General features: G+C 47.1%; 13 non-coding genes across 13 annotated transcripts; all 13 read right to left on the bottom strand.

Annotated features, from left to right (window-relative positions):
- Positions 1–6,847: 6,847 nt before the first annotated feature.
- On the bottom strand, positions 6,848–6,920 carry TRNAD-GUC (transfer RNA aspartic acid (anticodon GUC)). The gene has a single exon. It is a non-coding gene; the product is annotated as a tRNA-Asp (tRNA).
- Positions 6,921–7,726: 806 nt separating this feature from the next.
- On the bottom strand, positions 7,727–7,799 carry TRNAD-GUC (transfer RNA aspartic acid (anticodon GUC)). Its single transcript has one exon. It is a non-coding gene; the product is annotated as a tRNA-Asp (tRNA).
- Positions 7,800–8,900: 1,101 nt separating this feature from the next.
- On the bottom strand, positions 8,901–8,973 carry TRNAD-GUC (transfer RNA aspartic acid (anticodon GUC)). The gene has a single exon. It is a non-coding gene; the product is annotated as a tRNA-Asp (tRNA).
- An 808-nt stretch (positions 8,974–9,781) lies between these two features.
- TRNAY-GUA (transfer RNA tyrosine (anticodon GUA)) lies at positions 9,782–9,854 on the bottom strand. Its single transcript has one exon. It is a non-coding gene; the product is annotated as a tRNA-Tyr (tRNA).
- A 515-nt stretch (positions 9,855–10,369) lies between these two features.
- TRNAD-GUC (transfer RNA aspartic acid (anticodon GUC)) lies at positions 10,370–10,442 on the bottom strand. Its single transcript has one exon. It is a non-coding gene; the product is annotated as a tRNA-Asp (tRNA).
- Positions 10,443–12,275: 1,833 nt separating this feature from the next.
- On the bottom strand, positions 12,276–12,348 carry TRNAD-GUC (transfer RNA aspartic acid (anticodon GUC)). The gene has a single exon. It is a non-coding gene; the product is annotated as a tRNA-Asp (tRNA).
- A 3,005-nt stretch (positions 12,349–15,353) lies between these two features.
- On the bottom strand, positions 15,354–15,426 carry TRNAD-GUC (transfer RNA aspartic acid (anticodon GUC)). Its single transcript has one exon. It is a non-coding gene; the product is annotated as a tRNA-Asp (tRNA).
- Positions 15,427–16,088: 662 nt separating this feature from the next.
- TRNAD-GUC (transfer RNA aspartic acid (anticodon GUC)) lies at positions 16,089–16,161 on the bottom strand. Its single transcript has one exon. It is a non-coding gene; the product is annotated as a tRNA-Asp (tRNA).
- Positions 16,162–16,382: 221 nt separating this feature from the next.
- On the bottom strand, positions 16,383–16,455 carry TRNAD-GUC (transfer RNA aspartic acid (anticodon GUC)). Its single transcript has one exon. It is a non-coding gene; the product is annotated as a tRNA-Asp (tRNA).
- A 662-nt stretch (positions 16,456–17,117) lies between these two features.
- TRNAD-GUC (transfer RNA aspartic acid (anticodon GUC)) lies at positions 17,118–17,190 on the bottom strand. Its single transcript has one exon. It is a non-coding gene; the product is annotated as a tRNA-Asp (tRNA).
- Positions 17,191–19,317: 2,127 nt separating this feature from the next.
- On the bottom strand, positions 19,318–19,390 carry TRNAD-GUC (transfer RNA aspartic acid (anticodon GUC)). Its single transcript has one exon. It is a non-coding gene; the product is annotated as a tRNA-Asp (tRNA).
- A 1,981-nt stretch (positions 19,391–21,371) lies between these two features.
- TRNAD-GUC (transfer RNA aspartic acid (anticodon GUC)) lies at positions 21,372–21,444 on the bottom strand. The gene has a single exon. It is a non-coding gene; the product is annotated as a tRNA-Asp (tRNA).
- Positions 21,445–22,251: 807 nt separating this feature from the next.
- TRNAD-GUC (transfer RNA aspartic acid (anticodon GUC)) lies at positions 22,252–22,324 on the bottom strand. Its single transcript has one exon. It is a non-coding gene; the product is annotated as a tRNA-Asp (tRNA).
- Positions 22,325–27,013: the final 4,689 nt, after the last annotated feature.

Raw genomic sequence — 27,013 nt, 5'->3', positions numbered from 1 at the left:
TTGCGCCACGGAAGCCCAAAAATTAGATGCTCGTCAGATATTGTGTAAAAACCTTGACTTTTTACGTCACATCTAAGACCTCACAACACCGCTCCCGGATGGGCTCGAACCACCAACCTATTGGTTAACAGCCGAACGCGCTAACCATTGCGCCACGGACGCCCAATAATTAAATGGTTGTCAGGTATTGTTGAAAAGTTACGACTTTTCACGCTACTTTTGAGACCCCACAAATCCTCTCTCGTTTGGGCTCGAACCACCAACCTATTGCTTAACAGCTGAACGCGCTAACCATTGAGCCACGGAAGCTCAGAAATTAAACGGTTGTCAGGTATTGTGGAAAGACTTTGGCTTTCTACGTTACATTTGAGACCCCACAACACCTCTCCCGGGTGGGCTCGAACCACCAACCTTTCGGTTAACAGCTGAACGTGCTAACCATTGCGCCACTGAGGCCCAAAAATTAAATGGTCGTCAGGTATTGTGGAAAAACTTTGGCTATTTACGTTACATTTGAGATCCCAAAACACCGCTCCCGGGTGGGCTCGAACCACCAACCTATTGGTTAACAGCCGAACGCGCTAACCATTGAGCCACGGAAGCTCTGAAAATAAATGGTTATCACGTATTATGGAAAAAGTTTGACTTTTCACGCTACATCTGAGACCTCACAACACCGCTCCCGGATGGGCTCGAACCACCAACCTTTCGATTAACAGCCGAACGCGCTAACCATTGAGCCACGGAAGCTGAGAAATTAAATGGTTGTCACGTATTGTGGAAAAGTTTTGACTTTTTACGCTACATCTGAGACCACACAATACCTCTTCCGGGCGGGCTCGAACCACCAACCTTTCGATTAACAGCTGAACGCGCTAACAATTGCGCCACGGAAGACCAAAAGTTAAATGTTCGTCAGGTGTTTTGGAAAAACTCTCACATTTTACGTTACATCTGAGACGTCACAACACCGCTCCCGGGAGGGCTCGAACCACCAACCTTTCGGTTAACAGCTGAACGCGCTGACCATTGCGCCACTGTAGCCCAAAAATTAAATTTTCGTCAGGTATTGAGGTAAAACCTTGACTTTTTACTTCACATCTGAGACCTCACAACACCGCTCCCGGATGGGCTCGAACCACCAACCTATTGGTTAACAGCCGAACGCGCTAACCATTGCGCCACGGACGCCCAATAATTAAATGGTTGTCAGGTATTGTTGAAAAGTTACGACTTTTCACGCTACTTCTGAGACCCCACAAATCCTCTCTCGTTTGGGCTCGAACCACCAACCTATTGCTTAACAGCTGAACGCGCTAACCATTGAGCCACGGAAGCTCAGAAATTAAACGGTTGTCAGGTATTGTGGAAAGACTTTGGCTTTCTACGTTACATTTGAGACCCCACAACACCCATCCCGGGTGGGCTCGAACCACCAACCTTTCGGTTAACAGCTGAACGCGCTAACCATTGCGCCACTGAGGCCCAAAAATTAAATGGTCGTCAGGTATTGTGGAAAAACTTTGGCTATTTACGTTACATTTGAGATCCCAAAACACCGCTCCCGGGTGGGCTCGAACCACCAACCTATTGGTTAACCGCCGAACGCGCTAACCATTGCGCCACTGAAGCCCAAAAATTAAATTTTCGTCAGGTATTGAGGTAAAACTTTGACTTTTTACTTCACATCTGAGGCCTCACAACACCGCTGCCGGATGGGCTCGAACCACCAACCTTTCGGTTAACAGCCGAACGCGCCAACCATTGCGCCACGGAAGCCCAAAAATTAAATGGTCGTCAGGTATTGTGGAAAAACTTTGGCTTTCTACGTTACATTTGAGATCACACAACACCGCTCCCGGGTGGGCTCGAACCACCAACCTATTGGTTAACAGCTGAACGCGCTAACCATTGAGCCACGGAAGCTCAGAAATTAAACGGTTGTCAGGTATTGTGGAAAAACTTTGGCTTTCTACGTTACATTTGAGACCCCACAACACCTCTCCCGGGTGGGCTCGAACCACCAACCTTTCGATTAACAGCTGAACGCGCTAACCATTGCGCCACTGAAGCCCAAAAATTAGATGCTCGTCAGATATTGTGTAAAAACCTTGACTTTTTACGTCACATCTAAGACCTCACAACACCGCTCCCGGATGGGCTCGAACCACCAACCTATTGGTTAACAGCCGAACGCGCTAACCATTGCGCCACGGAAGCCCAAAAAATAAATGTTCGTCAGGTATTGTGGAAAAACTCTGACATTTTACGTTACATCTGAGACATCACAACACCGCTCCCGGATGGGATCGAACCACCAACCTATTGGTTAACAGCCGAACGCGCTAACCATTGAGCCACGGAAGCTCAGAAATTAAATGGTTGTCAGGTATTGTTGAAAAGTTACGACTTTTCACGCTACATCTGAGACCCCACAAAACCTCTCTCGTTTGGGCTCGAACCACCAACCTTTCGGTTAACAGCTGAACGCGCTGACCATTGCGCCACTGAAGCCCAAAAATTAAATGTTCGTCAGGTATTGTGGAAAAACTCTGACATTTTACGTTACATCTGAGACGTCACAACACTTCTCCCGGATGGGCTCGACACCAAAATATTGGTTAATAGCCGAACGCGCTAACCATTGAGCCACGGAAGCTCAGAAATTAAATGGTTGTCAGGTATTGATGAAAAGTTACGACTTTTCAAGCTACATCTGAGACCCCACAAAACCTCTCTCGTTTGGGCTCGAACCACCAACCTTTCGGTTAACAGCTGAACGCGCTGACCATTGCGCCACTGAAGCCCAAAAATTAAATGTTCGTCAGGTATTGTGGAAAAACTCTGACATTTTACGTTACATCTGAGACGTCACAACACTTCTCCCGGATGGGCTCGACACCAAAATATTGGTTAATAGCCGAACGCGCTAGCCATTGCGCCACGGACGCCCAAAAATTAAATGGTTGTCAGGTATTGTTGAAAAGTTACGACTTTTCACGCTACATCTGAGACCCCACAAAACCTCTCTCGTTTGGGCTCGAACCACCAACCTTTCGGTTAACAGCTGAACGCGCTGACCATTGCGCCACTGAAGCCCAAAAATTAAATGTTCGTCAGGTATTGTGGAAAAACTCTGACATTTTACGTTACATCTGAGACGTCACAACACTTCTCCCGGATGGGCTCGGACCACCAACCTATTGCTTAACAGCTGAACGCGCTAACCATTGAGCCACGGAAGCTCAGAAATTAAACGGTTGTCAGGTATTGTGGAAAGACTTTGGCTTTCTACGTTACATTTGAGACCCCACAACACCCCTCCCGGGTGGGCTCGAACCACCAACCTTTCGGTTAACAGCTGAACGCGCTAACCATTGCGCCATTGAGGCCCAAAAATTAAATGGTCGTCAGGTATTGTGGAAAAACTTTGGCTATTTACGTTACATTTGAGATCCCAAAACACCGCTCCCGGGTGGGCTCGAACCACCAACCTATTGGTTAACAGCCGAACGCGCTAACCATTGCGCCACTGAAGCCCAAAAATTAAACTTTCGTCAGGTATTGAGGTAAAACTTTGACTTTTTACTTCACATCTGAGGCCTCACAACACCGCTGCCGGATGGGCTCGAACCACCAACCTTTCGGTTAACAGCCGAACGCGCTAACCATTGCGCCACGGAAGCCCAAAAATTAAATGGTCGTCAGGTATTGTGGAAAAACTTTGGCTTTCTACGTTACAATTGAGATCACACAACACCGCTCCCGGGTGGGCTCGAACCACCAACCTATTGGTTAACAGCTGAACGCGCTAACCATTGAGCCACGGAAGCTCAGAAATTAAACGGTTGTCAGGTATTGTTGAAAAACTTTGGCTTTCTACGTTACATTTGAGACCCCACAACACCTCTCCCGGGTGGGCTCGAACCACCAACCTTTCGATTAACAGCTGAACGCGCTAACCATTGCGCCACGGAAGCCCAAAAATTAGATGCTCGTCAGATATTGTGTAAAAACCTTGACTTTTTACGTCACATCTAAGACCTCACAACACCGCTCCCGGATGGGCTCGAACCACCAACCTATTGGTTAACAGCCGAACGCGCTAACCATTGCGCCACGGACGCCCAATAATTAAATGGTTGTCAGGTATTGTTGAAAAGTTACGACTTTTCACGCTACTTCTGAGACCCCACAAATCCTCTCTCGTTTGGGCTCGAACCACCAACCTATTGCTTAACAGCTGAACGCGCTAACCATTGAGCCACGGAAGCTCAGAAATTAAACGGTTGTCAGGTATTGTGGAAAGACTTTGGCTTTCTACGTTACATTTGAGACCCCACAACACCTCTCCCGGGTGGGCTCGAACCACCAACCTTTCGGTTAACAGCTGAACGTGCTAACCATTGCGCCACTGAGGCCCAAAAATTAAATGGTCGTCAGGTATTGTGGAAAAACTTTGGCTATTTACGTTACATTTGAGATCCCAAAACACCGCTCCCGGGTGGGCTCGAACCACCAACCTATTGGTTAACAGCCGAACGCGCTAACCATTGAGCCACGGAAGCTCTGAAAATAAATGGTTATCACGTATTATGGAAAAAGTTTGACTTTTCACGCTACATCTGAGACCTCACAACACCGCTCCCGGATGGGCTCGAACCACCAACCTTTCGATTAACAGCCGAACGCGCTAACCATTGAGCCACGGAAGCTCAGAAATTAAATGGTTGTCACGTATTGTGGAAAAGTTTTGGCTTTTTACGCTACATCTGAGACCCCACATCACCTCTTCCGGGTGGGCTCGAACCACCAACCTTTCGATTAACAGCTGAACGCGCTAACCATTGCGCCACGGAAGCCCAAAAAATAAATGTTCGTCAGGTATTGTGGAAAAACTCTGACATTTTACGTTACATCTGAGACATCACAACACCGCTCCCGGATGGGATCGAACCACCAACCTATTGGTTAACAGCCGAACGCGCTAACCATTGAGCCACGGAAGCTGAGAAATTAAATGGTTGTCACGTATTGTGGAAAAGTTTTGACTTTTTACGCTACATCTGAGACCACACAATACCTCTTCCGGGCGGGCTCGAACCACCAACCTTTCGATTAACAGCTGAACGCGCTAACAATTGCGCCACGGAAGACCAAAAGTTAAATGTTCGTCAGGTGTTTTGGAAAAACTCTCACATTTTACGTTACATCTGAGACGTCACAACACCGCTCCCGGGAGGGCTCAAACCACCAACCTTTCGGTTAACAGCTGAACGCGCTGACCATTGCGCCACTGTAGCCCAAAAATTAAATTTTCGTCAGGTATTGAGGTAAAACCTTGACTTTTTACTTCACATCTGAGACCTCACAACACCGCTCCCGGATGGGCTCGAACCACCAACCTATTGGTTAACAGCCGAACGCGCTAACCATTGCGCCACGGACGCCCAATAATTAAATGGTTGTCAGGTATTGTTGAAAAGTTACGACTTTTCACGCTACTTCTGAGACCCCACAAATCCTCTCTCGTTTGGGCTCGAACCACCAACCTATTGCTTAACAGCTGAACGCGCTAACCATTGAGCCACGGAAGCTCAGAAATTAAACGGTTGTCAGGTATTGTGGAAAGACTTTGGCTTTCTACGTTACATTTGAGACCCCACAACACCCATCCCGGGTGGGCTAGAACCACCAACCTTTCGGTTAACAGCTGAACGCGCTAACCATTGCGCCACTGAGGCCCAAAAATTAAATGGTCGTCAGGTATTGTGGAAAAACTTTGGCTATTTACGTTACATTTGAGATCCCAAAACACCGCTCCCGGGTGGGCTCGAACCACCAACCTATTGGTTAACCGCCGAACGCGCTAACCATTGCGCCACTGAAGCCCAAAAATTAAATTTTCGTCAGGTATTGAGGTAAAACTTTGACTTTTTACTTCACATCTGAGGCCTCACAACACCGCTGCCGGATGGGCTCGAACCACCAACCTTTCGGTTAACAGCCGAACGCGCCAACCATTGCGCCACGGAAGCCCAAAAATTAAATGGTCGTCAGGTATTGTGGAAAAACTTTGGCTTTCTACGTTACATTTGAGATCACACAACACCGCTCCCGGGTGGGCTCGAACCACCAACCTATTGGTTAACAGCTGAACGCGCTAACCATTGAGCCACGGAAGCTCAGAAATTAAACGGTTGTCAGGTATTGTGGAAAAACTTTGGCTTTCTACGTTACATTTGAGACCCCACAACACCTCTCCCGGGTGGGCTCGAACCACCAACCTTTCGATTAACAGCTGAACGCGCTAACCATTGCGCCACTGAAGCCCAAAAATTAGATGCTCGTCAGATATTGTGTAAAAACCTTGACTTTTTACGTCACATCTAAGACCTCACAACACCGCTCCCGGATGGGCTCGAACCACCAACCTATTGGTTAACAGCCGAACGCGCTAACCATTGCGCCACGGACGCCCAATAATTAAATGGTTGTCAGGTATTGTTGAAAAGTTACGACTTTTCACGCTACTTCTGAGACCCCACAAATCCTATCTCGTTTGGGCTCGAACCAACAACCTATTGCTTAACAGCTGAACGCGCTAACCATTGAGCCACGGAAGCTCAGAAATTAAACGGTTGTCAGGTATTGTGGAAAGACTTTGGCTTTCTACGTTACATTTGAGACCCCACAACACCTCTCCCGGGTGGGCTCGAACCACCAACCTTTCGGTTAACAGCTGAACGCGCTAACCATTGCGCCACGGAAGCCCAAAAATTAAATTTTCGTCAGGTATTGAGGTAAAACTTTGACTTTTTACTTCACATCCGAGACCTCACAACACCGCTCCCGGATGGGCTCGAACCACCAACCTTTCGATTGACAGCCGAACGCGCTAACCATTGAGCCACGGAAGCTCAGAAATTAAATGGTTGTCACGTATTGTGGAAAAGTTTTGACTTTTTACGTTACATCTGAGACCCCACAACACCTCTTCCGGGCGGGCTCGAACCACCAACCCTTCGATTAACAGCTGAACGCGCTAACCATTGCGCCACGGAAGTCCAAAAGTTAAATGTTCGTCAGGTATTGTGGAAAAACTCTGACATTTTACGTTACATCTGAGACCCCACAACACCTCTTCCGGTGGGCTCGAGACACCAACCTTTCGATTAAGTGCTCGACGCGCTAATTATTGCGCCACGGAAGCTCAGAAATTAAATGGTTGTCACGTATTGTGGAAAAGTTACGACTTTTCACGCTACATCTGAGACCCCACAAAACCTCTCTTTTGGGCTCGAACCACCAACCTTTCGGTTAACAGCTGAACGCGCAAACCATTGCGCCACGGAAGCCCAAAAATTAAATGGTCGTCAGGTATTGTGGAAAAACTTTGGCTATTTACGTTACATTTGAGATCCAAAAACACCGCTCCCGGGTGGGCTCGAACCACCAAGCTAATGGTTAACAGCCGAACGCGCTAACCATTGAGCCACGAAAGATCAGAAAATAAATGGTTATCACGTATTATGGAAAAAGTTTGACTTTTCACGCTACATCTGAGACCTCACAACACCTCTCCCGGGTGGGCTCGAACCACCAACCTTTCTGTTAACAGCTGAACGCGCTGACCATTGCGCCACTGAAGCCCAAAAATTAAATTTTCGTCAGGTATTGAGGTAAAACTTTGACTTTTTACTTCACATCCGAGACCTCACAACACCGCTCCCGGATGGGCTCGAACCACCAACCTTTCGATTGACAGCCGAACGCGCTAACCATTGAGCCACGGAAGCTCAGAAATTAAATGGTTGTCAGGTTTTGTTGAAAAGTTACGACTTTTCACGCTACATCTGAGACCCCACAAAACCTCTCTTTAGGGCTCGAACCACCAACCTTCCGGTTAACAGCTGAACGCGCTAACCATTGCGCCACGGAAGCCCAAAAATTAAATGGTCGTCAGGTATTGTGGAAAAACTTTGGCTATTTACGTTACATTTGAGATCCAAAAACACCGCTCCCGGGTGGGCTCGAACCACCAAGCTAATGGTTAACAGCCGAACGCGCTAACCATTGAGCCACGAAAGATCAGAAAATAAATGGTTATCACGTATTATGGAAAAAGTTTGACTTTTCACGCTACATCTGAGACCTCACAACACCTCTCCGGGGTGGGCTCGAACCACCAACCTTTCGATTAACAGCTGAACGCGCTAACCATTGCGCCACGGAAGCCCAAAAAATAAATGCTCGTCAGGTATTGAGGTAAAACTTTGACTTTTTACTTCACATCCGAGACCTCACAACACCGCTCCCGGATGGGCTCGAACCACCAACCTTTCGATTAACAGCCGAACGCGCTAACCATTGAGCCACGGAAGCTCAGAAATTAAATGGTTGTCACGTAATGTGGAAAAGTTTTGACTTTTTACGCTACATCTGAGACCCCACATCACCTCTTCCGGGTGGGCTCGAACCACCAACCTTTCGATTAACAGCTGAACGCGCTAACCATTGCGCCACGGAAGCCCAAAAATTAAATGTTCGTCAGGTATTGTGGAAAAACTCTGACATTTTACGTAACATCTGAGACGTCACAACACCGCTCCCGGATGGGCTCGAACCACCAACCTTTCGGTTAACAGCCGAACGCGCTAGCCATTGCGCCACGGAAGCCCAATAATTAAATGCTCGTCAGGTATTGTGGAAAAACTCTGACATTTTACGTTACATCTGAGACGTCACAACACCGCTCCCGGGAGGGCTCGAACCACCAACCTTTCGGTTAACAGCTGAACGCGCTGACCATTGCGCCACTGAAGCCCAAAAATTAAATTTTCGTCAGGTATTGAGGTAAAACTTTGACTTTTTACTTCACATCCGAGACCTCACAACACCGCTCCCGGATGGGCTCGAACCACCAACCTTTCGATTGACAGCCGAACGCGCTAACCATTGAGCCACGGAAGCTCAGAAATTAAATGGTTGTCACGTATTGTGGAAAAGTTTTGACATTTTACGTTACATCTGAGGCCCCACAACACCTCTTCCGGGCGGGCTCGAACCACCAACCCTTCGATTAACAGCTGAACGCGCTAACCATTGCGCCACGGAAGCCCAAAAATTAAATGCTCGTCAGGTATTGTGGAAAAACTCTGACATTTTACGTTACATCTGAGACGTCACAACACCGCTCCCGGGAGGGCTCGAACCACCAACCTTTCGGTTAACAGCTGAACGCGCTGACCATTGCGCCACTGAAGCCCAAAAATTAAATTTTCGTCAGGTATTGAGGTAAAACCTTGTCTTTTTACTTCACATCTGAGACCTCACAACACCGCTCCCGGATGGGCTCGAACCACCAACCTTTCGGTTAACAGCCGAACGCGCTAACCATTCGCCACGGACGCCCAAAAATTAAATGGTCGTCAGGTATTGTGGAAAAACTTTGGCTATTTACGTTACATTTGAGATCCAAAAACACCGCTCCCGGGTGGGCTCGAACCACCAACCTATTGGTTAACAGCCGAACGCGCTAACCATTGAGCCACGGAAGATCAGAAATTAAATGGTTGTCACGTATCGTGGAAAAGTTTTGACTTTTAACGCTACATCTGAGACCCCACAACACCTCTTCCGGGTGGGCTCAAACCACCAACCTTTCGATTAAGAGCTGGACGCGCTAATTACTGCGCCACGGAAGCCCAAAAATTAAATGTTCGTCAGGTATTGTGGAAAAACTCTGACATTTTACGTAACATCTGAGACGTCACAACACCGCTCCCGGATGGGCTCGAACCACCAACCTTTCGGTTTACAGCCGAACGCGCTAGCCATTGCGCCACGGACGCCCAAAAATTAAATGGTTGTCAGGTATTGTTGAAAAGTTACGACTTTTCACGCTACATCTGAGACCCCACAAATCCTCTCTCGTTTGGGCTCGAACCACCAACCTTTCGGTTAACAGCTGAACGCACTAACCATTGCGCCACGGAAGCCCAAAAATTAAATGGTCGTCAGGTATTGTAGAAAAACTTTGGCTATTTACGTTACATTTGAGATCCAAAAACACCGCTCCCGGGTGGGCTCGAACCACCAAGCTATTGGTTAACAGCCGAACGCGCTAACCATTGAGCCACGAAAGATCAGAAAATAAATGGTTATCACGTATTATGGAAAAAGTTTGACTTTTCACGCTACATCTGAGACCTCACAACACCTCTCCCGGGTGGGCTCGAACCATCAACCTTTCGATTAACAGCTGAACGCGCTAACCATTGCGCCACGGAAGCCCAAAAACTAAATTTTCGTCAGGTATTGAGGTAAAACTATGACTTTTTACTTCACATCCGAGACCTCACAACACCGCTCCCGGATGGGATCGAACCACCAACCTTTCGATTGACAGCCGAACGCGCTAACCATTGAGCCACGGAAGCTCAGAAATTAAATGGTTGTCACGTATTGTGGAAAAGTTTTGACTTTTTACGCTACATCTGAGACCCCACAACACCTCTTCCGGGTGGGCTCGAACCACCAACCTTTCGATTAACAGCTGAACGCGCTAACCATTGCGCCACGGAAGCCCAAAAATTAAATGTTCGTCAGGTATTGTGGAAAAACTCTGACATTTTACGTTACATCTGAGACATCACAACACCGCTCCCGGATGGGCTAGAACCTCCAACCTATAGGTTAACAGCCGAACGCGCTAACCATTGAGCCACGGAAGCTCAGAAATTAAATGGTTGTCAGGTATTGATGAAAAGTTACGACTTTTCAAGCTACATCTGAGACCCCACAAAACCTCTCTCGTTTGGGCTCGAACCACCAACCTTTCGGTTAACAGCTGAACGCGCTGACCATTGCGCCACTGAAGCCCAAAAATTAAATGTTCGTCAGGTATTGTGGAAAAACTCCGACATTTTACGTTACATCTGAGACGTCACAACACTTCTCCCTGATGGGCTCGAACCACCATCCTATTGGTTAATAGCCGAACGCGCTAACCATTGCGCCACTGAAGCCCAAAAATTAAATTTTCGTCAGGTATTGAGGTAAAACTTTGACTTTTTACTTCACATCTGAGGCCTCACAACACCGCTCCCGGATGGGCTCGAACCACCAACCTTTCGGTTAACAGCCGAACGCGCTAACCATTGCGCCACGGACGCCCAAAAAAAATGGTCGTCAGGTATTGCGGAAAAACTTTGGCTATTTACGTTACATTTGAGATCCAAAAACACCGCTCCCGGGTGGGCTCGAACCACCAAGCTATTGGTTAACAGCCGAACGCGCTAACCATTGAGCCACGAAAGATCAGAAAATAAATGGTTATCACGTATTATGGAAAAAGTTTGACTTTTCACGCTTCATCTGAGACCTCACAACACCTCTCCCGGGTGGGCTCGAATACCAACCTTTCGATTAACAGCTGAACGCGCTAACCATTGCGCCACGGAAGCCCAAAAATTAAATGCTCGTCGGGTATTGTGGAAAAACTCTGACATTTTACGTTACATCTGAGACGTCACAACACCGCTCCCGGGAGGGCTCGAACCACCAACCTTTCGGTTAACAGCTGAACGCGCTGACCATTGCGCCACTGAAGCCCAAAAATTAAATTTTCGTCAGGTATTGAGGTAAAACCTTGTCTTTTTACTTCAAATCTGAGACCTCACAACACCGCTCCCGGATGGGCTCGAACCACCAACCTTTCGGTTAACAGCCGAACGCGCTAGCCATTGCGCCACGGACGCCCAAAAATTAAATGGTTGTCAGGTTTTGTTGAAAAGTTACGACTTTTCACGCTACATCTGAGACCCCACAAAACCTCTCTTTTGGGCTCGAACCACCAACCTTTCGGTTAACAGCTGAACGCGCTAACCATTGCGCCACGGAAGCCCAAAAATTAAATGGTCGTCAGGTATTGTGGAAAAACTTTGGCCATTTACGTTACATTTGAGATCCAAAAACACCGCTCCCGGGTGGGCTCGAACCACCAAGCTATTGGTTAACAGCCGAACGCGCTAACCATTGAGCCACGAAAGATCAGAAAATAAATGGTTATCACGTATTATGGAAAAAGTTTGACTTTTCACGCTACATCTGAGACCTCACAACACCTCTCCCGGGTGGGCTCGAACCATCAACCTTTCGATTAACAGCTGAACGCGCTAACCATTGCGCCACGGAAGCCCAAAAACTAAATTTTCGTCAGGTATTGAGGTAAAACTATGACTTTTTACTTCACATCCGAGACCTCACAACACCGCTCCCGGATGGGATCGAACCACCAACCTTTCGATTGACAGCCGAACGCGCTAACCATTGAGCCACGGAAGCTCAGAAATTAAATGGTTGTCACGTATTGTGGAAAAGTTTTGACTTTTTACGCTACATCTGAGACCCCACAACACCTCTTCCGGGTGGGCTCGAACCACCAACCTTTCGATTAACAGCTGAACGCGCTAACCATTGCGCCACGGAAGCCCAAAAATTAAATGTTCGTCAGGTATTGTGGAAAAACTCTGACATTTTACGTTACATCTGAGACATCACAACACCGCTCCCGGATGGGCTAGAACCTCCAACCTATAGGTTAACAGCCGAACGCGCTAACCATTGAGCCACGGAAGCTCAGAAATTAAATGGTTGTCAGGTATTGATGAAAAGTTACGACTTTTCAAGCTACATCTGAGACCCCACAAAACCTCTCTCGTTTGGGCTCGAACCACCAACCTTTCGGTTAACAGCTGAACGCGCTGACCATTGCGCCACTGAAGCCCAAAAATTAAATGTTCGTCAGGTATTGTGGAAAAACTCCGACATTTTACGTTACATCTGAGACGTCACAACACTTCTCCCTGATGGGCTCGAACCACCATCCTATTGGTTAATAGCCGAACGCGCTAACCATTGCGCCACTGAAGCCCAAAAATTAAATTTTCGTCAGGTATTGAGGTAAAACTTTGACTTTTTACTTCACATCTGAGGCCTCACAACACCGCTCCCGGATGGGCTCGAACCACCAACCTTTCGGTTAACAGCCGAACGCGCTAACCATTGCGCCACGGACGCCCAAAAAAAATGGTCGTCAGGTATTGCGGAAAAACTTTGGCTATTTACGTTACATTTGAGATCCAAAAACACCGCTCCCGGGTGGGCTCGAACCACCAAGCTATTGGTTAACAGCCGAACGCGCTAACCATTGAGCCACGAAAGATCAGAAAATAAATGGTTATCACGTATTATGGAAAAAGTTTGACTTTTCACGCTTCATCTGAGACCTCACAACACCTCTCCCGGGTGGGCTCGAATACCAACCTTTCGATTAACAGCTGAACGCGCTAACCATTGCGCCACGGAAGCCCAAAAATTAAATGCTCGTCGGGTATTGTGGAAAAACTCTGACATTTTACGTTACATCTGAGACGTCACAACACCGCTCCCGGGAGGGCTCGAACCACCAACCTTTCGGTTAACAGCTGAACGCGCTGACCATTGCGCCACTGAAGCCCAAAAATTAAATTTTCGTCAGGTATTGAGGTAAAACCTTGTCTTTTTACTTCACATCTGAGACCTCACAACACCGCTCCCGGATGGGCTCGAACCACCAACCTTTCGGTTAACAGCCGAACGCGCTAGCCATTGCGCCACGGACGCCCAAAAATTAAATGGTTGTCAGGTTTTGTTGAAAAGTTACGACTTTTCACGCTACATCTGAGACCCCACAAAACCTCTCTTTTGGGCTCGAACCACCAACCTTTCGGTTAACAGCTGAACGCGCTAACCATTGCGCCACGGAAGCCCAAAAATTAAATGGTCGTCAGGTATTGTGGAAAAACTTTGGCCATTTACGTTACATTTGAGATCCAAAAACACCGCTCCCGGGTGGGCTCGAACCACCAAGCTATTGGTTAACAGCCGAACGCGCTAACCATTGAGCCACGAAAGATCAGAAAATAAATGGTTATCACGTATTATGGAAAAAGTTTGACTTTTCACGCTACATCTGAGACCTCACAACACCTCTCCCGGGTGGGCTCGAACCACCAACCTATCGATTAACAGCTGAACGCGCTAACCATTGCGCCACGGAAGCCCAAAAAATAAATGCTCGTCAGGTATTGAGGTAAAACTTTGACTTTTTACTTCACATCCGAGACCTCACAACACCTCTTCCGGGTGGGCTCGAACCACCAACCTTTCGATTAACAGCTGAACGCGCTAACCATTGCGCCACGGAAGCCCAAAAAATAAATGTTCGTCAGGTATTGTGGAAAAACTCTGACATTTTACGTTACATCTGAGACATCACAACACCGCTCCCGGATGGGATCGAACCACCAACCTATTGGTTAACAGCCGAACGCGCTAACCATTGAGCCACGGAAGCTCAGAAATTAAATGGTTGTCAGGTATTGTTGAAAAGTTACGACTTTTCACGCTACATCTGAGACCCCACAAAACCTCTCTCGTTTGGGCTCGAACCACCAACCTTTCGGTTAACAGCTGAACGCGCTGACCATTGCGCCACTGAAGCCCAAAAATTAAATGTTCGTCAGGTATTGTGAAAAAACTCTGACATTTTACGTTACATCTGAGACGTCACAACACTTCTCCCGGATGGGCTCGACACCAAAATATTGGTTAATAGCCGAACGCGCTAACCATTGAGCCACGGAAGCTCAGAAATTAAATGGTTGTCAGGTATTGATGAAAAGTTACGACTTTTCAAGCTACATCTGAGACCCCACAAAACCTCTCTCGTTTGGGCTCGAACCACCAACCTTTCGGTTAACAGCTGAACGCGCTGACCATTGCGCCACTGAAGCCCAAAAATTAAATGTTCGTCAGGTATTGTGGAAAAACTCTGACATTTTACGTTACATCTGAGACGTCACAACACTTCTCCCGGATGGGCTCGACACCAAAATATTGGTTAATAGCCGAACGCGCTAACCATTGAGCCACGGAAGCTCAGACATTAAATGGTTGTCAGGTATTGATGAAAAGTTACGACTTTTCAAGCTACATCTGAGACCCCACAAAACCTCTCTCGTTTGGGCTCGAACCACCAACCTTTCGGTTAACAGCTGAACGCGCTGACCATTGCGCCACTGAAGCCCAAAAATTAAAAGTTCGTCAGGTATTGTGGAAAAACTCCGACATTTTACGTTACATCTGAGACGTCACAACACTTCTCCCGGATGGGCTCGAACCACCAACCTATTGGTTAATAGCCGAACGCGCTAACCATTGCGCCACTGAAGCCCAAAAATTAAAATTTCGTCAGGTATTGAGGTAAAACTTTGACTTTTTACTTCACATCCGAGACCTCACAACACCGCTCCCGGATGGGCTCGAACCACCAACCTTTCGATTGACAGCCGAACGCGCTAACCATTGAGCCACGGAAGCTCAGAAATTAAATGGTTGTCACGTATTGTGGAAAAGTTTTGACATTTTACGTTACATCTGAGACCCCACAACACCTCTTCCGGGCGGGCTCGAACCACCAACCCTTCGATTAACAGCTGATTGCGCTAACCATTGCGCCACAGAAGCCCAAAAATTAAAATTTCGTCAGGTATTGAGGTAAAACTTTGACATTTTACTTCACATCCGAGACCTCACAACACCGCTCCCGGATGGGCTCGAACCACCAACCTTTCGATTAAGTGCTCGACGCGCTAATTATTGCGCCACGGAAGGCCAAAAATTAAATGTTCGTCAGGTATTGTGGAAAAACTCTAACATTTTACGTAACATCTGAGACGTCACAACACCGCTCCCGGATGGGCTCGAACCACCAACCTTTCGGTTAACAGCCGAACGCGCTAGCCATTGCGCCACGGAAGCCCAAAAATTAAATGCTCGTCAGGTATTGTGGAAAAACTCTGACATTTTACGTTACATCTGAGACGTCACAACACCGCTCCCGGGAGGGCTCGAACCACCAACCTTTCGGTTAACAGCTGAACGCGCTGACCATTGCGCCACTGAAGCCCAAAAATTAAATTTTCGTCAGGTATTGAGGTAAAACTTTGACTTTTTACTTCACATCCGAGACCTCACAACACCGCTCCCGGATGGGCTCGAACCACCAACCTTTCGATTGACAGCCGAACGCGCTAACCATTGAGCCACGGAAGCTCAGAAATTAAATGGTTGTCACGTATTGTGGAAAAGTTTTGACATTTTACGTTACATCTGAGACCCCACAACACCTCTTCCGGGCGGGCTCGAACCACCAACCCTTCGATTAACAGCTGATTGCGCTAACCATTGCGCCACAGAAGCCCAAAAGTTAAATGTTCGTGAGGTGTTGTGGAAAAACTCTGACATTTTACGTTACATCTGAGTCGTCACAACACCGCTCCCGGATGGGCTCGAACCACCATCCTTTCGATTGACAGCCGAACGCGCTAACCATTGAGCCACGGAAGCTCAGAAATTAAATGGTTGTCACGTATTGTGGAAAAGTTTTGACATTTTACGTTACATCTGAGACCCCACAACACCTCTTCCGGGCGGGCTCGAACCACCAACCCTTCGATTAACAGCTGATTGCGCTAACCATTGCGCCACAGAAGCCCAAAAATTAAAATTTCGTCAGGTATTGAGGTAAAACTTTGACTTTTTACTTCACATCCGAGACCTCACAACACCGCTCCCGGATGGGCTCGAACCACCAACCTTTCGATTAAGTGCTCGACGCGCTAATTATTGCGCCACGGAAGGCCAAAAATTAAATGTTCGTCAGGTATTGTGGAAAAACTCTAACATTTTACGTAACATCTGAGACGTCACAACACCGCTCCCGGATGGGCTCGAACCACCAACCTTTCGGTTAACAGCCGAACGCGCTAGCCATTGCGCCACGGAAGCCCAAAAATTAAATGCTCGTCAGGTATTGTGGAAAAACTCTGACATTTTACGTTACATCTGAGACGTCACAACACCGCTCCCGGGAGGGCTCGAACCACCAACCTTTCGGTTAACAGCTGAACGCGCTGACCATTGCGCCACTGAAGCCCAAAAATTAAATTTTCGTCAGGTATTGAGGTAAAACTTTGACTTTTTACTTCACATCCGAGACCTCACAACACCGCTCCCGGATGGGCTCGAACCACCAACCTTTCGATTGACAGCCGAACGCGCTAACCATTGAGCCACGGAAGCTCAGAAATTAAATGGTTGTCACGTATTGTGGAAAAGTTTTGACATTTTACGTTACATCTGAGACCCCACAACACCTCTTCCGGGCGGGCTCGAACCACCAACCCTTCGATTAACAGCTGATTGCGCTAACCATTGCGCCACAGAAGCCCAAAAGTTAAATGTTCGTGAGGTGTTGTGGAAAAACTCTGACATTTTACGTTACATCTGAGTCGTCACAACACCGCTCCCGGGAGGGCTCGAACCACCAACCTTTCGGTTAACAGCTGAACGCGCTGACCATTGCGCCACTGAAGCCCAAAAATTAAATTTTCGTCAGGTATTGAGGTAAAACCTTGACTTTTTACTTCTCATCTGAGACCTCACAACACCGCTCCCGGATGGGCTCGAACCACCAACCTTTCGGTTAACAGCCGAACGCGCTAACCATTCGCCACGGACGCCCAAAAATTAAATGTTCGTCAGGTATTGTGGAAAAACTCTGACATTTTACGTAACATCTGAGACGTCACAACACCGCTCCCGGATGGGCTCGAACCACCAACCTTTCGGTTAACAGCCGAACGCGCTAGCCATTGCGCCACGGAAGCCCAAAAATTAAATGCTCGTCAGGTATTGTGGAAAAACTCTGACATTTTACGTTACATCTGAGACATCACAACACCGCTCCCGGATGGGATCGAACCACCAACCTATTGGTTAACAGCCGAACGCGCTAACCATTGAGCCACGGAAGCTCAGAAATTAAATGGTTGTCAGGTATTGTTGAAAAGTTACGACTTTTCACGCTACATCTGAGACCCCACAAAACCTCTCTCGTTTGGGCTCGAACCACCAACCTTTCGGTTAACAGCTGAACGCGCTGACCATTGCGCCACTGAAGCCCAAAAATTAAATGTTCGTCAGGTATTGTGAAAAAACTCTGACATTTTACGTTACATCTGAGACGTCACAACACTTCTCCCGGATGGGCTCGACACCAAAATATTGGTTAATAGCCGAACGCGCTAACCATTGAGCCACGGAAGCTCAGAAATTAAATGGTTGTCAGGTATTGATGAAAAGTTACGACTTTTCAAGCTACATCTGAGACCCCACAAAACCTCTCTCGTTTGGGCTCGAACCACCAACCTTTCGGTTAACAGCTGAACGCGCTGACCATTGCGCCACTGAAGCCCAAAAATTAAATGTTCGTCAGGTATTGTGGAAAAACTCTGACATTTTACGTTACATCTGAGACGTCACAACACTTCTCCCGGATGGGCTCGACACCAAAATATTGGTTAATAGCCGAACGCGCTAACCATTGAGCCTAGGAAGCTCAGAAATTAAATGGTTGTCAGGTATTGATGAAAAGTTACGACTTTTCAAGCTACATCTGAGACCCCACAAAACCTCTCTCGTTTGGGCTCGAACCACCAACCTTTCGGTTAACAGCTGAACGCGCTGACCATTGCGCCACTGAAGCCCAAAAATTAAATGTTCGTCAGGTATTGTGGAAAAACTCCGACATTTTACGTTACATCTGAGACGTCACAACACTTCTCCCGGATGGGCTCGAACCACCAACCTATTGGTTAATAGCCGAACGCGCTAACCATTGCGCCACTGAAGCCCAAAAATTAAAATTTCGTCAGGTATTGAGGTAAAACTTTGACTTTTTACTTCACATCCGAGACCTCACAACACCGCTCCCGGATGGGCTCGAACCACCAACCTTTCGATTAAGTGCTCGACGCGCTAATTATTGCGCCACGGAAGGCCAAAAATTAAATGTTCGTCAGGTATTGCGGAAAAACTCTGACATTTTACGTAACATCTGAGACGTCACAACACCGCTCCCGGATGGGCTCGAACCACCAACCTTTCGGTTAACAGCCGAACGCGCTAGCCATTGCGCCACGGAAGCCCAAAAATTAAATGCTCGTCAGGTATTGAGGAAAAACTCTGACATTTTACGTTACATCTGAGACGTCACAACACCGCTCCCGGGAGGGCTCGAACCACCAACCTTTCGGTTAACAGCTGAACGCGCTGACCATTGCGCCACTGAAGCCCAAAAATTAAATTTTCGTCAGGTATTGAGGTAAAACTTTGACTTTTTACTTCACATCCGAGACCTCACAACACCGCTCCCGGATGGGCTCGAACCACCAACCTTTCGATTGACAGCCGAACGCGCTAACCATTGAGCCACGGAAGCTCAGAAATTAAATGGTTGTCACGTATTGTGGAAAAGTTTTGACATTTTACGTTACATCTGAGACCCCACAACACCTCTTCCGGGCGGGCTCGAACCACCAACCCTTCGATTAACAGCTGATTGCGCTAACCATTGCGCCACAGAAGCCCAAAAGTTAAATGTTCGTGAGGTGTTGTGGAAAAACTCTGACATTTTACGTTACATCTGAGTCGTCACAACACCGCTCCCGGGAGGGCTCGAACCACCAACCTTTCGGTTAACAGCTGAACGCGCTGACCATTGCGCCACTGAAGCCCAAAAATTAAATTTTCGTCAGGTATTGAGGTAAAACCTTGACTTTTTACTTCTCATCTGAGACCTCACAACACCGCTCCCGGATGGGCTCGAACCACCAACCTTTCGGTTAACAGCCGAACGCGCTAACCATTCGCCACGGACGCCCAAAAATTAAATGGTCGTCAGGTATTGTGGAAAAACTTTGGCTATTTACGTTACATTTGAGATCCAAAAACACCGCTCCCGGGTGGGCTCGAACCACCAACCTATTGGTTAACAGCCGAACGCGCTAACCATTGAGCCACGGAAGATCAGAAATTAAATGGTTGTCACGTATTGTGGAAAAGTTTTGACTTTTAACGCTACATCTGAGACCCCACAACACCTCTTCCGGGTGGGCTCAAACCACCAACCTTTCGATTAAGAGCTGGACGCGCTAATTACTGCGCCACGGAAGGCCAAAAATTAAATGTTCGTCAGGTATTGTGGAAAAACTCTGACATTTTACGTAACATCTGAGACGTCACAACACCGCTCCCGGATGGGCTCGAACCACCAACCTTTCGGTTAACAGCCGAACGCGCTAGCCATTGCGCCACGGACGCCCAAAAAGTAAATGGTTGTCAGGTATTGTTGAAAAGTTACGACTTTTCACGCTACATCTGAGACCCCACAAATCCTCTCTCGTTTGGGCTCGAACCACCAACCTTTCGGTTAACAGCTGAACGCACTAACCATTGCGCCACGGAAGCCCAAAAATTAAATGTTCGTCAGGTATTGTGGAAAAACTCTGACATTTTACGTTACATCTGAGACATCACAACACCGCTCCCGAATGGGCTAGAACCTCCAACCTATAGGTTAACAGCCGAACGCGCTAACCATTGAGCCACGGAAGCTCAGAAATTAAATGGTTGTCAGGTATTGATGAAAAGTTACGACTTTTCAAGCTACATCTGAGACCCCACAAAACCTCTCTCGTTTGGGCTCGAACCACCAACCTTTCGGTTAACAGCTGAACGCGCTGACCATTGCGCCACTGAAGCCCAAAAATTAAATGTTCGTCAGGTATTGTGGAAAAACTCCGACATTTTACGTTACATCTGAGACGTCACAACACTTCTCCCGGATGGGCTCGAACCACCAACCTATTGGTTAATAGCCGAACGCGCTAACCATTGCGCCACTGAAGCCCAAAAATTAAATTTTCGTCAGGTATTGAGGTAAAACTTTGACTTTTTACTTCACATCTGAGGCCTCACAACACCGCTCCCGGATGGGCTCGAACCACCAACCTTTCGGTTAACAGCCGAACGCGCTAACCATTGCGCCACGGACGCACAAAAAAAATGGTCGTCAGGTATTGCGGAAAAACTTTGGCTATTTACGTTACATTTGAGATCCAAAAACACCGCTCCCGGGTGGGCTCGAACCACCAAGCTATTGGTTAACAGCCGAACGCGCTAACCATTGAGCCACGAAAGATTAGAAAGTAAATGGTTATCACGTATTATGGAAAAAGTTTGACTTTTCACGCTTCATCTGAGACCTCACAACACCTCTCCCGGGTGGGCTCGAATACCAACCTTTCGATTAACAGCTGAACGCGCTAACCATTGCGCCACGGAAGCCCAAAAATTAAATTTTCGTCAGGTATTGAGGTAAAACTATGACTTTTTACTTCACATACGAGACCTCACAACACCGCTCCCGGATGGGATCGAACCACCAACCTTTCGATTGACAGCCGAACGCGCTAACCATTGAGCCACGGAAGCTCAGAAATTAAATGGTTGTCAGGTATTGATGAAAAGTTACGACTTTTCAAGCTACATCTGAGACCCCACAAAACCGCTCTCGTTTGGGCTCGAACCACCAACCTTTCGGTTAACAGCTGAACGCGCTGACCATTGCGCCACTGAAGCCGAAAAATTAAATGTTCGTCAGGTATTTTGGAAAAACTCCGACATTTTACGTTACATCTGAGACGTCACAACACTTCTCCCGGATGGGCTCGAACCACCAACCTATTGGTTAATAGCCGAACGCGCTAACCATTGCGCCACTGAAGCCCAAAAATTAAATTTTCGTCAGGTATTGAGGTAAAAATTTTGACTTTTTACTTCACATCTGAGGCCTCACAACACCGCTCCCGGATGGGCTCGAACCACCAACCTTTCGGTTAACACCCGAACGCGCTAACCATTGCGCCACGGACGCCCAAGAAAAATGGTCGTCAGGTATTGCGGAAAAACTTTGGCTATTTACGTTACATTTGAGATCCAAAAACACCGCTCCCGGGTGGGCTCGAAGCACCAAGCTATTGGTTAACAGCCGAACGCGCTAACCATTGAGCCACGAAAGATCAGAAAATAAATGGTTATCACGTATTATGGAAAAAGTTTGACTTTTCACGCTTCATCTGAGACCTCACAACACCTCTCCCGGGTGGGCTCGAATACCAACCTTTCGATTAACAGCTGAACGCGCTAACCATTGCGCCACGGAAGCCCAAAAATTAAATGCTCGTCAGGTATTGTGGAAAAACTCTGACATTTTACGTTACATCTGAGACGTCACAACACCGCTCCCGGGAGGGCTCGAACCACCAACCTTTCGGTTGACAGCTGAACGCGCTGACCATTGCGCCACTGAAGCCCAAAAATTAAATTTTCGTCAGGTATTGAGGTAAAACCTTGTCTTTTTACTTCACATCTGAGACCTCACAACACCGCTCCCGGATGGGCTCGAACCACCAACCTTTCGGTTAACAGCCGAACGCGCTAACCATTCGCCACGGACGCCCAAAAATTAAATGGTCGTCAGGTATTGTGGAAAAACTTTGGCTATTTACGTTACATTTGAGATCCAAAAACACCGCTCCCGGATGGGCTCGAACCACCAACCTTTCGGTTAACAGCCGAACGCGCTAACCATTCGCCACGGACGCCCAAAAATTAAATGGTCGTCAGGTATTGTGGAAAAACTTTGGCTATTTACGTTACATTTGAGATCCAAAAACACCGCTCCCGGGTGGGCTCGAACCACCAACCTATTGGTTAACAGCCGAATGCGCTAACCATTGAGCCACGGAAGATCAGAAATTAAATGGTTGTCACGTATTGTGGAAAAGTTTTGACTTTTAACGCTACATCTGAGACCCCACAACACCTCTTTCGGGTGGGCTCGAACCACCAACCTTTCGATTAAGTGCTCGACGCGCTAATTATTGCGCCACGGAAGGCCAAAAATTAAATGTTCGTCAGGTATTGTGGAAAAACTCTGACATTTTACGTAACATCTGAGACGTCACAACACCGCTCCCGGATGGGCTCGAACCACCAACCTTTCGGTTAACAGCCGAACGCGCTAGCCATTGCGCCACGGACGCCCAAAAATTAAATGGTTGTCAGGTTTTGTTGAAAAGTTACGACTTTTCACGCTACATCTGAGACCCCACAAAACCTCTCTTTTGGGCTCGAACCACCAACCTTTCGGTTAACAGCTGAACGCGCTAACCATTGCGCCACGGAAGCCCAAAAATTAAATGGTCGTCAGGTATTGTGGAAAAACTTTGGCCATTTACGTTACATTTGAGATCCAAAAACACCGCTCCCGGGTGGGCTCGAACCACCAAGCTATTGGTTAACAGCCGAACGCGCTAACCATTGAGCCACGAAAGCTCAGAAAATAAATGGTTATCACGTATTATGGAAAAAGTTTGACTTTTCACGCTACATCTGAGACCTCACAACACCTCTCCCGGGTGGGCTCGAACCACCAACCTTTCGATAAACAGCTGAACGCGCTAACCATTGCGCCACGGAAGCCCAAAAAATAAATGCTCGTCAGGTATTGAGGTAAAACTTTGACTTTTTACTTCACATCCGAGACCTCACAACACCGCTCCCGGATGGGCTCGAACCACCAACCTTTCGGTTAACAGCCGAACGCGCTAACCATTCGCCACGGACGCCCAAAAATTAAATGGTCGTCAGGTATTGTGGAAAAACTTTGGCTATTTACGTTACATTTGAGATCCAAAAACACCGCTCCCGGGTGGGCTCGAACCACCAACCTATTGGATAACAGCCGAACGCGCTAACCATTGAGCCACGGAAGATCAGAAATTAAATGGTTGTCACGTATTGTGGAAAAGTTTTGACTTTTAACGCTACATCTGAGACCCCACAACACCTCTTCCGGGTGGGCTCGAACCACCAACCTTTCGATTAAGTGCTCGACGCGCTAATTATTGCGCCACGGAAGGCCAAAAATTAAATGTTCGTCAGGTATTGTGGAAAAACTCTGACATTTTACGTAACATCTGAGACGTCACAACACCGCTCCCGGATGGGCTCGAACCACCAACCTTTCGGTTAACAGCCGAACGCGCTAGCCATTGCGCCACGGACGCCCAAAAATTAAATGGTTGTCAGGTTTTGTTGAAAAGTTACGACTTTTCACGCTACATCTGAGACCACACAAAACCTCTCTTTTGGGCTCGAATCACCAACCTTTCGGTTAACAGCTGAACGCGCTAACCATTGCGCCACGGAAGCCCAAAAATTAAATGGTCGTCAGGTATTGTGGAAAAACTTTGGCCATTTACGTTACATTTGAGATCCAAAAACACCGCTCCCGGGTGGGCTCGAACCACCAAGCTATTGGTTAACAGCCGAACGCGCTAACCATTGAGCCACGAAAGATCAGAAAATAAATGGTTATCACGTATTATGGAAAAAGTTTGACTTTTCACGCTACATTTGAGACCTCACAACACCTCTCCCGGGTGGGCTCGAACCACCAACCTTTCGATTAACAGCTGAACGCGCTAACCATTGTGCCACGCAAGCCCAAAAATTAAATGTTCGTCAGGTATTGTGGAAAAACTCTGACATTTTACGTTACATCTGAGACGTCACAACACTTATCCCGGATAGGCTCGAACCACCAACCAATTGGTTAACAGCCGAACGCGCTAACCATTGAGCCACAGAAGCTCAGAAATTAAATGGTTGTTAGGTTTTGTGGATAAGTGTGACATTATGCTTTGTATTATTAGTAGGCCAGTTTATGAACAGCCCCATATTAGCTTAATGTCTATTATTTATCTAATCTCTCTTGTATAAAAAGGCCCCCTCTCTGTGTTAAAAATTCAGTCTATCTCGGACCTCGATCAGGTATAAATCATTGTAAATAAAACCATAGTTTTAAAGTATCAACTCCTGTGTAGTCGTACAAACACACAACATGGTGTCAGAAGTTCGTTAATGTGGTATTTAGTCGCGCGATATCACGGTTAGCTTTAATTCGTTAATCAGTAATCGACTAGATTTGCGGTCTACCTCGACACGGAAAATGCAGAACGCCGCAGCCTTTCAAGTGCAACCGCCTTGCCAATTCAACTTTTCGAATTCCAATGAGTGGCCCCGATGGAGGAGGAGGTTCGAGAGATTCAGATCCGCGTCCGGTCTTAGTTCCAAGACAGGAGAGGAACAAGTCAACGCGTTAATATACATGATGGGCGACAAAGCTGATGACGTATTCTTGTCATTTACGTTTCCCACCGATGCAGAGAAGTCTGACTTCAATGTCGTTATGAATAAATTCGAAGGACATTTCATTCTCCGGAGGAACGTTATCTACGAGCGAGCAACCTTCAACTCACGAGTTCAGCAAGATGGCGAACCGGTAGAAGAGTTTATCACCGCGTGTCGAGCCCAGATTGAGAAATGTGCCTACGGAACTCTCCAAGACGAATTGCTGAGAGACCGAATAGTAGTCTGGGTGCGAGACAAAGCCCTGTCGGAAAAAATGCAATTAGACGGAAACCTTACACTGGAGAAAGCGATCTCAACCGCCCGCCATGCCGAAGAAGTTCGCCGACAACAACAAGAATTAAACGCAGGAAGTTATAAAAACGGAACTCCGGCTGTTGTCGAAAAGCTTGGCTCTCGAAACACCTCTCAGACGAAGGAGAACAGGCGACCAAGAGCAACTCATCCTTCAAGACCAATTCAACGCGATCAAAAGGTTACTTCAGATACCTGCAAGAAATGCGGAATATTCGAGAAACACAATCGAGAGCGATGCCCAGCATATAGAGCAGTTTGCAGGAAGTGTAAGAAGATTGGCCGCTACGAGCGTGTGTGTCAAAGGTCAACCACCAACTACAATCGTGAGGTCACATCGCAAATGATCTCTGTGGATGAAGATGACTCAACGCCAATGGATACGTTCTTGGGAAAAGTCAGCAGCGACGAGATACAAGATCGTTGGATGGTAAATATTGTGTATGTCGGTTGAATAATAGAACATATGTATTCAAGTTATACCAATATCATAAATTATTTTATTAGCTAAAATCCATTAAAGCATTACAATAGAACTAACTAGTTCCGCGTCATTTTCCAGAGTGATCTCTAACGGTTCTTTCTAGAGATCCCTATCACGCCCCTATCGGTCAACTCGTGAACTAAGTCTTATCAGTAGTAGGTGTAATCTGTAGGCGTAATTACGTTGTTACAACAGTAAACATTAGGATTAATGCAAAACAAGTTCAATTCAAGATAGATACCGGCGCGGACGTTTGCGTATTACCAGACTAGCTATACAAGGCGAAATTTCAACACTTAGCACTGAATAAATCTGACCGACGTCTGTTTGGACCAGGGAAGACCTTGATTAACTGCAAAGGTTTCATTGAAGCCTACCTGTCAAGTAGAGATACCACCATCCATGACAAGGTCTATGTCATCGACCAATTGCAAGTTCCACTTCTAAGCCTCAGAGCAAGTGAAGACCTGAAAATAGTTCAAAGAATCGATGAGCTGCAACTCACGGAGACGAGTATAAGACCAAAGGACCATTATCCTCAACTATTTACCGGCTTAGGACGAGTCAAACGAAGCTACAAACTGAAGCTGAAACCGAACGCAGTACCGTATGCAGTGACGACTCCACGTCGAGTTGCGATTCCTTTGATGTCACAAGTCGAAGCTGAATTGAAACGAATGGTGGACTTGGGAGTAATCCGGAGAGTCGAGGACCCCACAGACTGGTGCGCTCCCATGGTGGTCGTGAGAAAGGATTCTGGCGAATTAAGGATATGCGTGGATTATACGCAACTGAATAACTACGTACAACGTGAACGGTACCAGATACCGGCTGTAGACCATACGCTTGGACGACTGGCTGGAGCCGAGATCTTCTCAAAACTTGATTGTAATTCCGGTTATTGGCAGATACCGCTACATCCGGACTCCATATTACTAACGACTTTCATGACGCCATTTGGAAGATATTGCTGCAATTGCCTGCCCTTTGGTTTAACATCTGCATCCG

The sequence above is a fragment of the Phalangium opilio genome, unplaced genomic scaffold, assembly GCF_054372755.1.
Source record: "Phalangium opilio isolate 3A_F unplaced genomic scaffold, DU_Popi_V2 ptg000056l_1, whole genome shotgun sequence".
Classification (NCBI taxonomy): domain Eukaryota; kingdom Metazoa; phylum Arthropoda; class Arachnida; order Opiliones; family Phalangiidae; genus Phalangium; species Phalangium opilio.
This window is presented reverse-complemented; position numbering and strand designations above follow the sequence as displayed.